At 41.8% G+C, this 13,887-nt stretch overlaps 1 protein-coding gene across 5 annotated transcripts in view; it reads left to right on the forward strand.

Moving 5' to 3' along the window:
* LOC124213324 (protein bric-a-brac 1) overlaps positions 1 to 13,887 on the forward strand; it is a 182,250-nt gene that overhangs the window by 53,662 nt on the left and 114,701 nt on the right. The gene's annotated exons all lie outside the window — the stretch shown is intronic.

Raw genomic sequence — 13,887 nt, forward strand, 5'->3', positions numbered from 1 at the left:
ACCTCTGTCGATATTTTCCTAAGTAAAAAGGTAAAAAGGATCGTCAGGAAAAATTACCCCGTTCAACGATAAATCTTTGCTTGTACAAACCTGCGCGCTGTTGGTTGTCGCAGGTAAGCGGAATTTGTCCGTTTTTCCCCGATTGGAACAGGAGTCACCAAACTCTACCCGATAGCGTATATTATCCCACGAATACGCGAGATACGGTTTCGTTCGTGCATATTTCCTTCGTTCCCGCGGTTTTCGTTTGAATTAGCCTTTTCTCTTTTTATTCTCAACCCGGTATCGCAGATTATACCCACCAACTGCAACCGTAACTTACGAATGTTCGGTACGCGCCCGCTGCTCCATTCTTTATGTAAACGTTGTATGCCTGAACGATAAAAAAAAAAAGAAAAAACTGCACGATCGATGTGTTCCGGTGCCATTTTGTACCCAAAACAAAACATTTACGATTAGTCACAGAGGAAAATTAATTTCGTTTGTAACGTACGCGGCGGCGTGAAGGAACAACTTTGTATCAGAGGTTGCAGAATTATTGTGAGTTTGCAAAAGTGTTCTGAGGTACGATGTATACTAGGGTGGTTAAATTTTTAACTTTGTGTTATTTTTTTTTTTTTTTAATTTGCCAGTCGACAAATTTGTTGCAAAAGCTTGAAAAAAAAAATTGTACCAAAACTTGGAGAAATTAGGAAAATATTTACAGGTCGCGAACAATTATTGTAATATTTTATATTTATTTTTACTCGTACACCTTACGGACTTGTATATATATATTGGTTTTTTGTTTTCTCAGTCACTAAACTTTTCGAGTAGCACCTTGATAAAAAAAAAAAAAAAAAAATAAATGTTGAAAAAACGAACCACCCTGATGCAGACTATGGAATATTACGCATAACGTGCATCCATCCGCGTTTGCGGTTTTGTTCGAAGGACGACGAAGGCTCTCTCTCGAGCCTTGTAATATAAGCCGAACTGACGTGTGCACGCGGTGTATGTTTTAAATATTTAGAAAATTGCCCTTCTAGGAAACCCTGTAATAGCAATACTTAGAATAATCGACGGGTGCGCGCCGAGCGCGTCCACCACACCACTCCCTGCAGAGTCGTCTTTACGACCAGCTTAAGTAGGCTCGACGCCGTCTTTCGGGTTGCCTTTCCTCCGCAACCGCGACTCCCGATGGCCGCGAGAAGAATTCCAGGTTCTTGAAAGCATCGGACTTGCACGTCCCACTACGCGTATATACGATTATATTTCTTACACACGGTTTCGCGTGACTTTTCGACAATAAAGATACAATTTCCAATTTACCGAAATACAATCTCAGCGGACCGTCAGACCAGAGATCCGAATCCAGTTTTTTAATTTTCTAAATGTTGGGAAAAAAATGCCCGAATTTACGATTCGCAGTTTCGACGATTTTTTTTTTTTTCTTTTATCGCAACCTCACCGTCACCACTGAGCCGAACAATGGTGATACGTAACGGTGTGTACGCGTATACGGTTGTACGTTTCTGCCAATCCATCTCCGGGCGATTAGGCGTGGGTCGATGGACCACCCTCCCCAGTTTCCTTCCTTCTTTTTTTTTTCTTCTTTTTTTTCCGTTTTTTTACTTTCTTTCCTTTTTTCCTTTTGTCAAATGTATGAATGTCAAATAAATTTCATTTCGTTAGCAGCCGACGCCGCCGTCGTTGTCTGTCCTCTCCCCCCCCCCCCTACGTCGGTGTTGCAAAAAGCGGTAGGAACTGATGAAAGGTGAACTCGAGTGCTGGGTTGGGGTTGGGATGGGAGGAACGGTGGGACCGGCCGATAGAAATTGAATCATACAGTATTCAATTACGCGTAGCGGAATAAAAGGGCCGCGCTTGTCCTCGCGGAATGTCTTTGCCGTAGAGAGCGGCGACGCGGCAACCAACCTTCTGATATTCAAAATCTATATTTATAATACTTGTGTCGAAATTATTGCAGCCTTATTCCGCGAATGCGTGTTTTTTTTTTTTTTTTTTTTTTTATTAACACCTAATTTATTTATTTATTTATTTGGGGGAATTTTATCCAAGAGATGTTTTTGTCCAGCGGGATTCTCGACGGTTAGCAATTTATTTAGCTCACCGATTCTTTTCTTATTAATTATTCACTCGCCGTTTGCTAGAAACTCTGCAGTGATATCGTCACCCTTCTCTCCGTCGTCTTCAACTTCCAAGAGGACGGTACTTATAGGGTGAAATTTGTCGACTCGCGTATCTCGCAACCCCGATCATCACGCTATGGGCAATGTGCTGCCCAGCCCAACCAATTTATTTTATCTCTCGCACGGTCGACCCTTCCCGAATTAATACCGTTATTAAGTAACTCCTGCGGCTTGATCCCTTTATCCGTTTATCCCTCGATATAGTTTACTATTACACGGTGCAGACGCGTTATCAATATCGCAGAGCACAGGAAGAGGACGTTTCATCGACGCGAGTTTAAGGCAAGTGTACCAGTTATTGACCCTGTCCCAATTATTCACCTTTCTTGGTTTGTACATATCCGTTCGATCCTTGGTTCTAAAATTCTAGGTCTAGCAATTGGTTTGTTAGTCATCGAAAATTTGACAATTTTGGAAATTAGAGAAGGATCGATAGGTGGGTATAAACGTGTCAATAACCGGTACACCAACCTTGCGTACCCAATTTCGAAGAAAGACGAACGTTTCACTGGATCCAGGGGGTAAAATTCTGCCAGACTAGGTATCGGTAATAACACCGCGATTAGAATATTAATATCTGGTGATGAACGTGTAGAGTCTATTACCAAGCATCGATAACGGCTAACTAACCTATTATCATGCCGCGTGGTGCGAAGTACGCTCCTTCTCTCCCTCCACGGCACACGTGCATTCGACAATAAACCTCGATAGTTATTGGCGGACCGATAACAGGTGTATTGTGGATTCGCAATCAGTACAGAGCATTGCAGCACTGCCTCTCGATGCATTTCCCTTTATCTTTCGATCATCGTCGCCGCTCATCGTCACCAGTCCGAAGAAACATTTCATTTCGTTGTTGGATCCTCCTGCAACGGATGTTCCTTCCACCTCTGACCTCGTCGTGAATCCAATCTCAAGATTTATTCACGATCAAGTTTTTCTCCGTTTTCGCAACTACTTTGGATTATAAAATTAAAATCTCCAGCTCGGGTGCTGAGTTAATACCGTTGAAGTTAGCGAATCCAGAGAGTGGCCATAATCTGGGTGTTAAACCTGATATTCGAGACTCCCGATAACTCGGGTCGTTACACGATCTCCGTTTACCGTGGTCCATTTACCTTGCACCGTGTGACGCGTAGCTCTTATATCCGCGTACGTGTAACGTGTTATAATGTAGGAATTACGGTGCGAGGCGTTGCGGGAGGATCGTTATTTTTGGAACTGTATCAACGTGCCTATTCCTCTCTTCTTCTTCTTCAACGTGCAGTGCGGTGCACGAGGTTCCTTGTCCTCCCTCGCCGAGACCACGCAGGAGTTTCGAATTGTTTATTACATGCCGATTCGAAACAATTTCAGTATACATAATATATTATTCACGTTAGGGTGATCCTTATTTAGGGTGTTGACGAATTTCTTACGTCCCACCTCCTCAATCAACTTCAAATAATTCTAAAACGATTGTCTAATTTTTTCAGATTTTTACCTCGACTCTAAAAAAGTCCGCTTTGTGATCCAAGTTTCTCACGGAAATCAGCATGGTAAGAACTTTTTTCCACTCAGTATACATTTTACTGTAAGAGTAGAAAAAAATCTGCAACTGTGAGGTTTTAATCGGCGTTAGTTCTACCATCTGAAAAAAATACACATCGTCTTACCGGGAAATCTAGACGAATCGCACTGCCTCTAAATAAAAAAAAAACCAGATTTCGAGGGTGTGCAATTCGTCGAAATTGGCTGGTACGATGATGTGTATTTTTTTATTTTTTTTTTTTTTTCAGATAGCAGTACCAATGCCGACTATAACCTCACAGTTGCACATTTTTTTCAACATTCTTCCTCTCACAATAAAATATATATATACCGAGAAAAAAAGTTCTTACCATGTTGATTTCCGTGAGAAACTTGGATCACAAAGCGGACTATTTTAGAGCTGATGTAAAAAAGTCTGAAAAAATCAGGCGGTTGTTTTCGAATTATTTGAAGTTGATTGGTGAGGTGGGACGGGAAAAATTCGTCAACACCCTAAATGAGGACCAACCTAACGTACGTATACATTATATACATATATATATGTACACTCACCTCGAAAGTAATTCTTTATTCGATGTTTTTGTACATCGTTAAAGTGCAGGGGACTTTTAACGCGATTTTAATACAGCGCCCCCACCCCCCATCCCCCGTCATTTCTTCGTCTTCGTTTTTTTGCTCTTGCCTTTTGCACCTTATTCACTTAAATATGTTTTTATCATTTTTATTTTTCTTTTTATTTTTTATCTTCTCTTCCTATCTCGGTCCAATCTTTTACTCCTCATGTACAATTATACGTGTCTGCTGCATCAGGCGTGACTGTTCTTCGTTAATTGCTGTTATTATTATGTCTTTATATATTTTTATTTTTTATTCGTTTCCTTTCCTTCTTCCTCCACTCTCATCGCTTGTAATTTATTTATTTTTATTTTTCAATTCCTTTTTTTTTTTTTCTCTCACCCATCTCCTCGCCTCATAGTCCCGACGCTGCTTTTGCCGCCGCTGTTGCTTTTGCTTCTGCTATCGCGTCGCATCATTCTGTATTATTTTCATTTTATCATCAGCAATCTTGGCTAATGCAATTTGCCTCGGCTTCGCTCTCTTCTCTCTCCTCTCCGCTTCTCTCTTCTCTGTACTCCTCCTCGCGTCGCGATTCAACAACGATGTTACTGCGACTACACCGCCACTGCTCTTCTCCCCGTACTGCACAGGCATCCACCACCCCCCACCCCTTGCCGTTTTATTTTATATTTGAATATTTTAGCGCGTTATAAAGGGTGCGCACAGCGGAGAGTCAGAACGTGGGGTTTTTGGATCTGCTGGGTGAAAGAAGAAAGAGGAGAGGAGAGGATAGGAGAGGAAATAAAAAGTTTTAAAAAAAGTACCTCGAGTAGGTGTACGAGAACATCGCGAGCCTATATATAAAATATTACGGTTTCTGGTACAAAAAGAATATTTGAGCAGCGTCGCTGTTCCGCCCGCAGCGAGGCTTTTGCGTTCTTCCTTTTAATTTTTCATTGTTTGGGGGGCGGGAGGGCGGTTTCCACGCGAGCTTTAAACGGGCAGGCATCACGTGTGTCCGTGTGTGTGTGTGTGCAGAGAGGCGGCTAGGCGCTTGGCCAAAACGGGCGTTGATTGGCGCCATGGATATTGGGACGGTGTGGATGTATATGCATAACGTGCGGACCAATTGGCAAAAACGTGACGAAAATAGGAAAGCAGACGTTCGTTGCCGATGCCCGCAACACGCTTTGCGTCGAGCCGAGTTTGTCTGATCACGCCTCCTCTCCTCCCGTTATATATCCTCTTTCAAGGCTGGTGGCTTTTCACTCGCAATCCTGCGCTTTGCCGCGGGATTCGAGATTTCGGGTGGGGATTCCCACGTGCCGACAACTTTTCTCTCGTTTTCCTTTCCTTTTCTTGTATCACTTGGCGACTTTATTTATCACACCGACGATTGGCGCGGTGTGAAGAAACGAAAGTCGTGCTTCGTGGCGTACGGATGAAAGGAAAGAAAGATGTAAAAACGAAAGAACAGAAAAGGAATAGAAACGATGAGACGACGTTGTATTGTACGCGTGTATGTAGCACGCGTTGTTACCCTGATCATGAAAAACGCCGCCGCAGGCTACGCGATAAGACCGGCTGATCGTTAGCCAAGACCATTGCTCACGCGACCAAAGAACTCCGCGAGATTCCCCGCTGACAAAATATGAGTCAGCTCATCGATATTGTCGCGTGTAAAACAACTAGCGGTACGATGGTTTGCGGTGCATGGTTGGAGTAGTCGTTGCGCGGTGATGTTCGAGATGATCGACGATCGCACGAGTTGTAACGTCCTCGTCGACAACACTCGTCGTGAACGAACGAAGAGACGTCCTCGTAGGACGAAACGCGCTTATATATACCTACACGATCTCTTGAAACTTGAAGATCAACCGCGCATGCGCGAGTTTTATCGGCCGTTCGTGCAGGCTGGCCATCCCGAGTTTAGTTGATACGAATTTTCGAGGTTAGAATCTCGAATAATTGAGGCAGTGACTCGGAAAGGTTTGGAAAGCATTCGTTATCGGTTCGGAACGTCGATTCTTCAAGGAACGGTCGGAATTTAACGCTTACGCTCTTTGGAAATTCAAACGTACACATTTTGCGTACGTTGGCTCGCCTGCATCGCGGACAAGAATATCGCTGCGGGAAGATTTCACGGACCAATGAGATTTAATTATTCGGCGCGTGCGCGGTTGATTTTCAAGTATCGAGAGATTGTCCCGGTATATGCTGCTGGTACGACTTCTTGGACTTTGTTTCGACTGTGGTAAAGGTAGACGAACCGACGCGAATCGTCTGTCTCTTTCAAGTTTCGATACTAATTCGACGACGCGGTATTTAGCAGCCGTTCAAGTTCATAGAGCCTATCGATTCTTACGGTCATGGAAAAGTTTATCCGCGGTATGATGTGCTTTTTCACACTATCCGCAGTCGTTCGTTCCTGATCTTATGGTTGGTTCAAACTTTATATTGATAATTGTTGCAAGCTCCAATTTATCAAGAAACATTATCTATAGTGTAATTCGAATTGCTGGAAAGTTTGTACTGTACTATTTGTTGCAGTTTTTCGTGATGTCTAGTGGTCTTGAAAATGTCCTTGAATTTTACTTGTCCTTAAAAACTCCCGGCAACTATCCTCGAATTTTCTTGTGTCCTGGTAATATTCTATTCTTAATCTCCTTGAATTTCTTACGGATGTTTAACCAGGCACCATGTAATTCTTAATCTACAGTTGCAGCAAAGTAACGCTCATTGGTACGAATGCTTTTAATTCCTGCTGCTTTCAGCGATATATTCGCGCAAAAACGATCTACATCCAGTGATTTTCCGGTTCTCTTTCTATCGCGGCGTCACGAGTTTCAAACAAAGACCTAAATCTTTGCGATGATGCATAGTAGAAGCGTGATGGAAAGAGAAATGATGATAATTTCAAAATAGAAAACGAACGATGGACAGCAGCGAACTTCTTTAACTCGCTGCTTCTATTGTGGAATGAGAGAGAGAGAAAGAGAGAGAGAGAGAGAGAGCCAACGAGTGGCTCTGGATGGTGTGTACGTACCTTCAGGTTCCGTGACTATCGTAGGTGGGATTGCAGGTTGACGCTGTGTGCGTTTCGGTTCTTGTTCCGTGTTTTTAAGAGGGACAGAAGCAAGCGCCTTGAAGCTCTTGAGAGACCCTCGGTGCGCGGACACTTTTACTTTTACAAGATTCTTCCGTCTGTGTTTGCGTCTTGCGCTGGCTGTTGGTCTGCTCCACTAACAGCCGGCCGCGTTACGAGGCGCAAAACTTTGCGGGGGGAGGAGTTGAGGAAAAGAGTAAGCCATGCCGGGGTGGATAAAGGGGTGAGAAAGAGGAAGAAGAAGCAGAGGAAACCCTTTGTCACTGTGCCAACGTGATGCTGCTGCTGGTAGCAATTTATATACGCGGGAAATTAAAAGAATAGACGCACAGCCGCCAGCTTTGCTCTTCTTTCTCTTTCCATCTTCATCGAGATTATACGCGTTGACTTTCAAGAGCGATTAAAACACCGGGACGTGTTGGAAACCGCCGCCCCCTTTTTTATGAATTAAAAAATCACGAACCAACGACGTGCACACTTTTATACCTAGTAAGGAATCGTGACGTTGGTTCGCCGCGCGTTCGACTTTGTAGTCCAAAAATACAATCCTTGCCGATGAATTTCGTGCAGAGAGCGATTCTAAGTTTCGGATATCATATCGACTCGTTGTGAAGTCTTAATTTCTCAGCTATTCGAATCGTGTAAACTGTGCCTGATGAAGACATTATCTCTAGACTCTGACGGTTTCTTTTGCCGTTTCAAATGTATAGGTAAAGGGAATGAATGAGGTGCTTTTCTCCTTTGATCATCGAATGAATGAATTTTCAAATTATTGTATCTTCGCGATGTCATGGCTCGTTTACCGATTGTCAAAATCAGGGTGATCAAGCCGCGGTTCGGATCGTTATATTTTTACGCAATATCAAAGTCATCCGAGCATTATACGTATACAGTATGAAAGAAGAAGAAGAAGAAGAAGAAGAAGAAGAAGAAGGGTATCGTCAATACGCGATTCAATCCGTTCGTTTCCTGTCCGTGATGCGATTCTACGGGAAAATAACCTCCGGCGTAACTACAAACTTTTATAATATATGACACGTCGGACAGCCTATCTTCCGCGCTATATATAATACCGATGAATGACAGCATAAACACATATATGTATATGTATATGGTATACGACCTCGGGGGTGTTTCTATCGATCCTCCGACGTACGCTAGTCTCGCATATTCCTCGTTATGCTCGAAAGTTCAGAAACAGGGCTCAGTCGGAAATCTTCACAGGCATAGATAATGTTGACCGTTGCGACAGACTGTCAACTGTCAGGAGTCTGTTTTCCGTCACGTTTCTCTTCTCACAGTCGCTGTACACCTTATCATATACCGAATTTTCGTCACCCTGATCGAAAACTTCAAATCGAGTGTGTTCAACCTGCCAGGTACAGTGAAACTTCCCAATTGCTGACACCATTCGGACTCAAAATATTGTCAGTTATCGAGACGTGTCCGCTATTCAGGATAATTAATAATGTCCGTTAAGAGAAGTTTCATTGTGTCTACCAAAGTGCAGCGTGGATAGGAATAGCAGGAAATTGATTGATTAGCACAAATAACCCCGTAGAATTCTTATGGAAATTGGCTCCTGGTCGAATTGGTTGGATTTTCAGTGTGTATTGCAGTACACATCCTACCGAGCAAAATTTCTCATCGACGCAACTCCCAAAATTCAGTAGTTTCGGAGATAGGTACAGGCTTCGGAAAAAAGGTGTCCAGATTTTTTGATATCTGTGGATTTCCTGATTTTCATGAATTGCAAAGCTTCAATGGGACTTGAAATCAAACAAGACACTCAAAATACTGCACGGACGATTCTCAAAGATAGGCAGAAAGCTGTGCTTGATTCCATCCATGAACTCGCTGGTTTACCGGAAGGAAACGCAACGTCGGATTTCGCCTGAAGAAAGAGACGCTTCGATTCTTGCAACAATCGACTTGTCCTGTTTTTCACGCGTATGCGGACTCTCTGCGAATCGACTGTGCAGTTTTCGAGTGATATATTTGATTTCAAGTCCCCCTTGAAGCTTTGCAATTCGTACAAATCGCATAATCCATGGATATCAAAAAATCCATCCACCCCCCTTCCGAAGCTTGTATCTCGGAAACTAGTGATTTTGGGACTTGTGATCATAAGTACTTTGCGGGTCGGTAGGACATGTACTATACTACATACCGAAAATACAGCCAATTCGTTCGAAATCAGGCACAGTCGGTTCCGTTTTTCACTTTTCCAATCCAAGTCGATGCGACGACGAATGAATTATACCTGGACGGTCTTACGGTCTTGGTCGTGGAAACGGAAAAGGAAACGTTAGGAAGCCGGGGTGAATACTTGCAGCGTGCCGAAGCGACGGGACGGCTTGCAGTTGCGGTCTGTTCATTCGGGGGTGGATTATTAATGACTGGTGGGTAATTGAGCCGTCAATATTTAAGGGATCCTACCTCTACGAGGCACTCGTCGTGTTTAACACTGTTTTCACGCGTCCATTCGGTTCGGTTTTATTGGAAATTTTTCCGCCAGTAGCGTGAAATATCGAATATGGAGGGTGGCGACAGATCGGAGAAACTGGGAATTGTCAGGGAAAATTCTTCAAACTTCAGCTATGCTTCGTAAATTTGATTAAACTAACTTTCGGAAATTGTGTTGTCCAATTTCTAATTATTTGTGTAAAGTTAAGCAATAGTAGAGTGTCTTTTTGCATCAAAGTTTTACACATTCAAGGCGCAAAACTTCTGGAGCTTTTAGTCATAAAAGCTGCCTAACGTTACCTAAATTTATCTATAAATATATCTGTGTATATAACGCGAATATAATTATGTTTAAAAAATAAAAATGTTTGTGTGTGTGTGTGTTCACAGGATGATACTGTTTCTCTGTTTTTTTCTCTCCGCTCTATATTCTCTCTCTTTATATCTCTCTTCGACTTGCACACTGCGTAACGTGCATAGTCGCGTGTACATATTCGTACAAATATAATGTAACGGACTTGGCGTTATAAAATAAATACCGATTCGTGGAGCGATAAAGAAGTGACCGAAACAAGCAGAAATTAAATGATGGAGAAAAATGCTTTTACACATTAGCGATATGTGTTATCAGTTTAATGTCTAAAACAGGACTGATTTTACAATAATGTTAATTTTTACGCAGCAACCTTATGCATTTTCTGACATACGAAAGCTTTTATACGTCTTTTATCTATTACGACTGTACTGGATCATTAGAAAGGGGCCTAAAACTGGTGATTTTAACATTTCTAACAATATATATGTATGTATGTATGTATACAGCTGTCACTAGGTGTGCATATATATATATATATATATACGCGATGATAAGATACCCGGTGGTGCGGATACGTATTTATAATGTAGTTATACGTTGGACACGCAGGCGGGGAATATAAAGTAGTGGAAGAAATAATAAGTAGAAGTGGAATATACATGTATATATATAAGTAAGTCGACGAGTAAATTCGACCCACTTAGCGTTACTTAGCTGAATATGTTTAACGCTGGCGCAACGTTGTATCATCATTTATTATATGAACCTATGCTAGACCTAGGTATACTTACTTACATTCATACATGCATAATTATATATGTGTGTATATATATATATATACATGTATATGTATACAGACACGTTACGTGCAAAGTGTGTACGTATGCATACGTAGGTACATAGAACAACAAGGTATGTATGGTACGTAATTGCTCACCGCCATCCAACGCGCCAATCACTCGCGAAGAGTATACGAGATTCGTATTTATAATGTGCAGTAATGCACGATTCATTAGGTACTAATCGTTTCTTTCGAGAAGGAGGCAAAAAAGTTTTAATGAAGAAGAAGAAAAAAAAAAAAAAAAATGAAAGAAATAAAGAAAAGAACGAAACCGTTTCTTTTTACACCGTGCCTATCGTTCGTACGTAAATTCAAACAAGGATCAAAAGTGTCGAAGGTGAGAATAATACCCCTTGCTGGATTCTTTGGTTAGACGGTATACAGGGTGTCCCTAAATTGCCTCCCACGGACTAGCCAGCATGATACCTCGTTAAAATCCAACCGAGAATTTCTTTTTCTGAAGCTCGTCCGACGCATAGTTTTTGAATTATAAGCGATAGCGCTAGGCCAATCAGAGTGCACCATTTCATCTAGATTTGCCGCCACGGAAATTGCTGTTTTGTTCGACTGGGTAAATTATTATTATTCGTTTACGAATTAAATATCGGCACCTCCCCTCTCTCGCTGCTGTACCCCTTATGCTTGAGGATGCGCTTCTGTTTACTCACACAAGTGTGCGCCCATGAATGTGCGGCCGGCAGCGTGTCCGCGGCAACAATACCGAGGTCAGCGCCCGAGAAGGGGTACAACAGGGAGAGAGGGGAGGTGCCGATATTTAATTCGTAAACGAATAATAATAATTCACCCAGCCGAACAAAACAGCAATTTCCGTGGCGGCAAATCTAGATGAAATGGTGCACTCTGATTGGCCTAGCGCTATCGCTTATAATTCAAAAACTATGCGTCGGACGAGCTTCCGGAAAAGAAATTCTCGGTTGGATTTTAACGAGGTATCATGCTGGCTAGTCCGTGGGAGGCAATTTAGGGACACCCTGTATATTTTGTTGAGGATGAGTTTCGGATTTTCGGCGTACTCGACGATCAATCGTAAATGAAATATCGAATACAAACAAAAAAAATAGAAATAAAAATTTCTCACGGATGCGTGGGACGTCGTACAAGTCTTCGTGAAAAATATGCAAAAACGTTAACGTGATGAAAGAAATATTCGGAAAGTATGACTGAAGCTATAATCAAGTTGAAACTAGGCTAACAAAAATAATTTCGAAACCTAAATTTTAAATGTAAACGCACATTGTTACGTAATAACAACGTCAGAAACGTATAGTTAGTGTATTATTTTTTCATTGAAAATTTAAGAATAAAATGAATCGTTTCATTCGTAAATGAATTCTTTTATCGTACCGTGAGACAGATTTGTTTTCCACATCGGCAGATTGTAAAGTATATAACAATTTACAGGTGCATATGTGAAATACGAGATTTTGCTTAACTATTAGAATCATCGAAAAAGCAATATTAATGTTTTCGTAACAAAAAATGATAGAATAACGTGATCTTCTCCGATGTGAAGTATACATTGAAGTGTTAAAATTCGTTGATTAAACATCGTTTTCCGCATAGCACGAGAAATTCTTTACTTACATAACACATGAAACCAATCTAGCTTCCGTATATTAATAACGATGATACTTTTATAACTATTGTTTAATCACGTTTTTTGTTAAAAAAAAGAAAATCCTTTCGACTTATTAAGAAATTCGTTTACACTGAGAAGACAGAAGTTACAGCGGAAGGATTCTTCGACGATCCTAGTAACACAATATCGAAATTTGCAGGTCAGGCTATTAAATAATCACGACGCCAGGCGGTAGGATAGGTATAATGTTGAACATACTACACGAATAAGCGGGTATCTCGGATCTCGGTGCACGCATGGACGGGGACCGGGATATAGGCAGTTAGTGAATCAGTCAACAATTATTAAATTGGTCAGCGAACCGCGTCAAATACACACTGACGTGTAACGCGTGCATTGGCGTACGTATCACGCGTCTGCATACGTGAAGTGCGATATCGTACACACACAAACACACGCGTGTATACGTATACAGTGCACGGCACGGGGGATAAATGATGGAATAACCTATACATGTATACATAGGGGAAACATCCGCACAGCCCTAACAGTACATTATGTCACAAGGGAATAAAGTCGAAGATTATTCCCTTGGGCAGTCATCACTTTGTGACCTCGATATTTCCCGCAAATGCGTTAAGAGGGAACAATATGATACTCACGTCCCGCTTATCAGGTAAAAAAAGCTAAGATTACGGTCAGGTCGGGAATAAAATCCTACATGTGTAGACAGTTACCATAGTCATTACACAAAACCTTCGAGATATTTCGGTTAGAGTGTTTGAAAAATTCAAACCGGACAAGTCACCTTTTAGAATTTTGCCACCGAGTTCCGGTTTCACGAGGCTTCGGTTCAGGCCAAAAACTAACGTTTCGAAGGATACGTTAGAAGCGAAAAAAAAGTTGAAAAGAAAAACCACTCAAATCGCGTATGCAGAGTCTTGTATTGGTCTCGATAAAATTTCAATCTTCACGGCTTGTCAAGTTTTGCCTTGCGCTTGGTTTTCGTCTCGGAAAAATCAAGACAATATCGTTTCCAGACTTGCTCTTTGTCGTCAACCTGTATCCGTACCTTCGCACCATCAACTTGTGTAATAGCTGCATTGCTTGAAATGCCTTTAATATATTCGCCACGGCTAGGCATCTTCCAACACACCAGAATTTTCATTCTCAGCTTCTATTACCGACCTCTGGACGCGGTAATTACGATTAATTGCTCCCAGCCGACTCGCACTCTCTCTCTCTCTCTCTCTCTCTCTTTTTATTTCTCTCACTCGG

The sequence above is a fragment of the Neodiprion pinetum genome, chromosome 2, assembly GCF_021155775.2.
Source record: "Neodiprion pinetum isolate iyNeoPine1 chromosome 2, iyNeoPine1.2, whole genome shotgun sequence".
Classification (NCBI taxonomy): domain Eukaryota; kingdom Metazoa; phylum Arthropoda; class Insecta; order Hymenoptera; family Diprionidae; genus Neodiprion; species Neodiprion pinetum.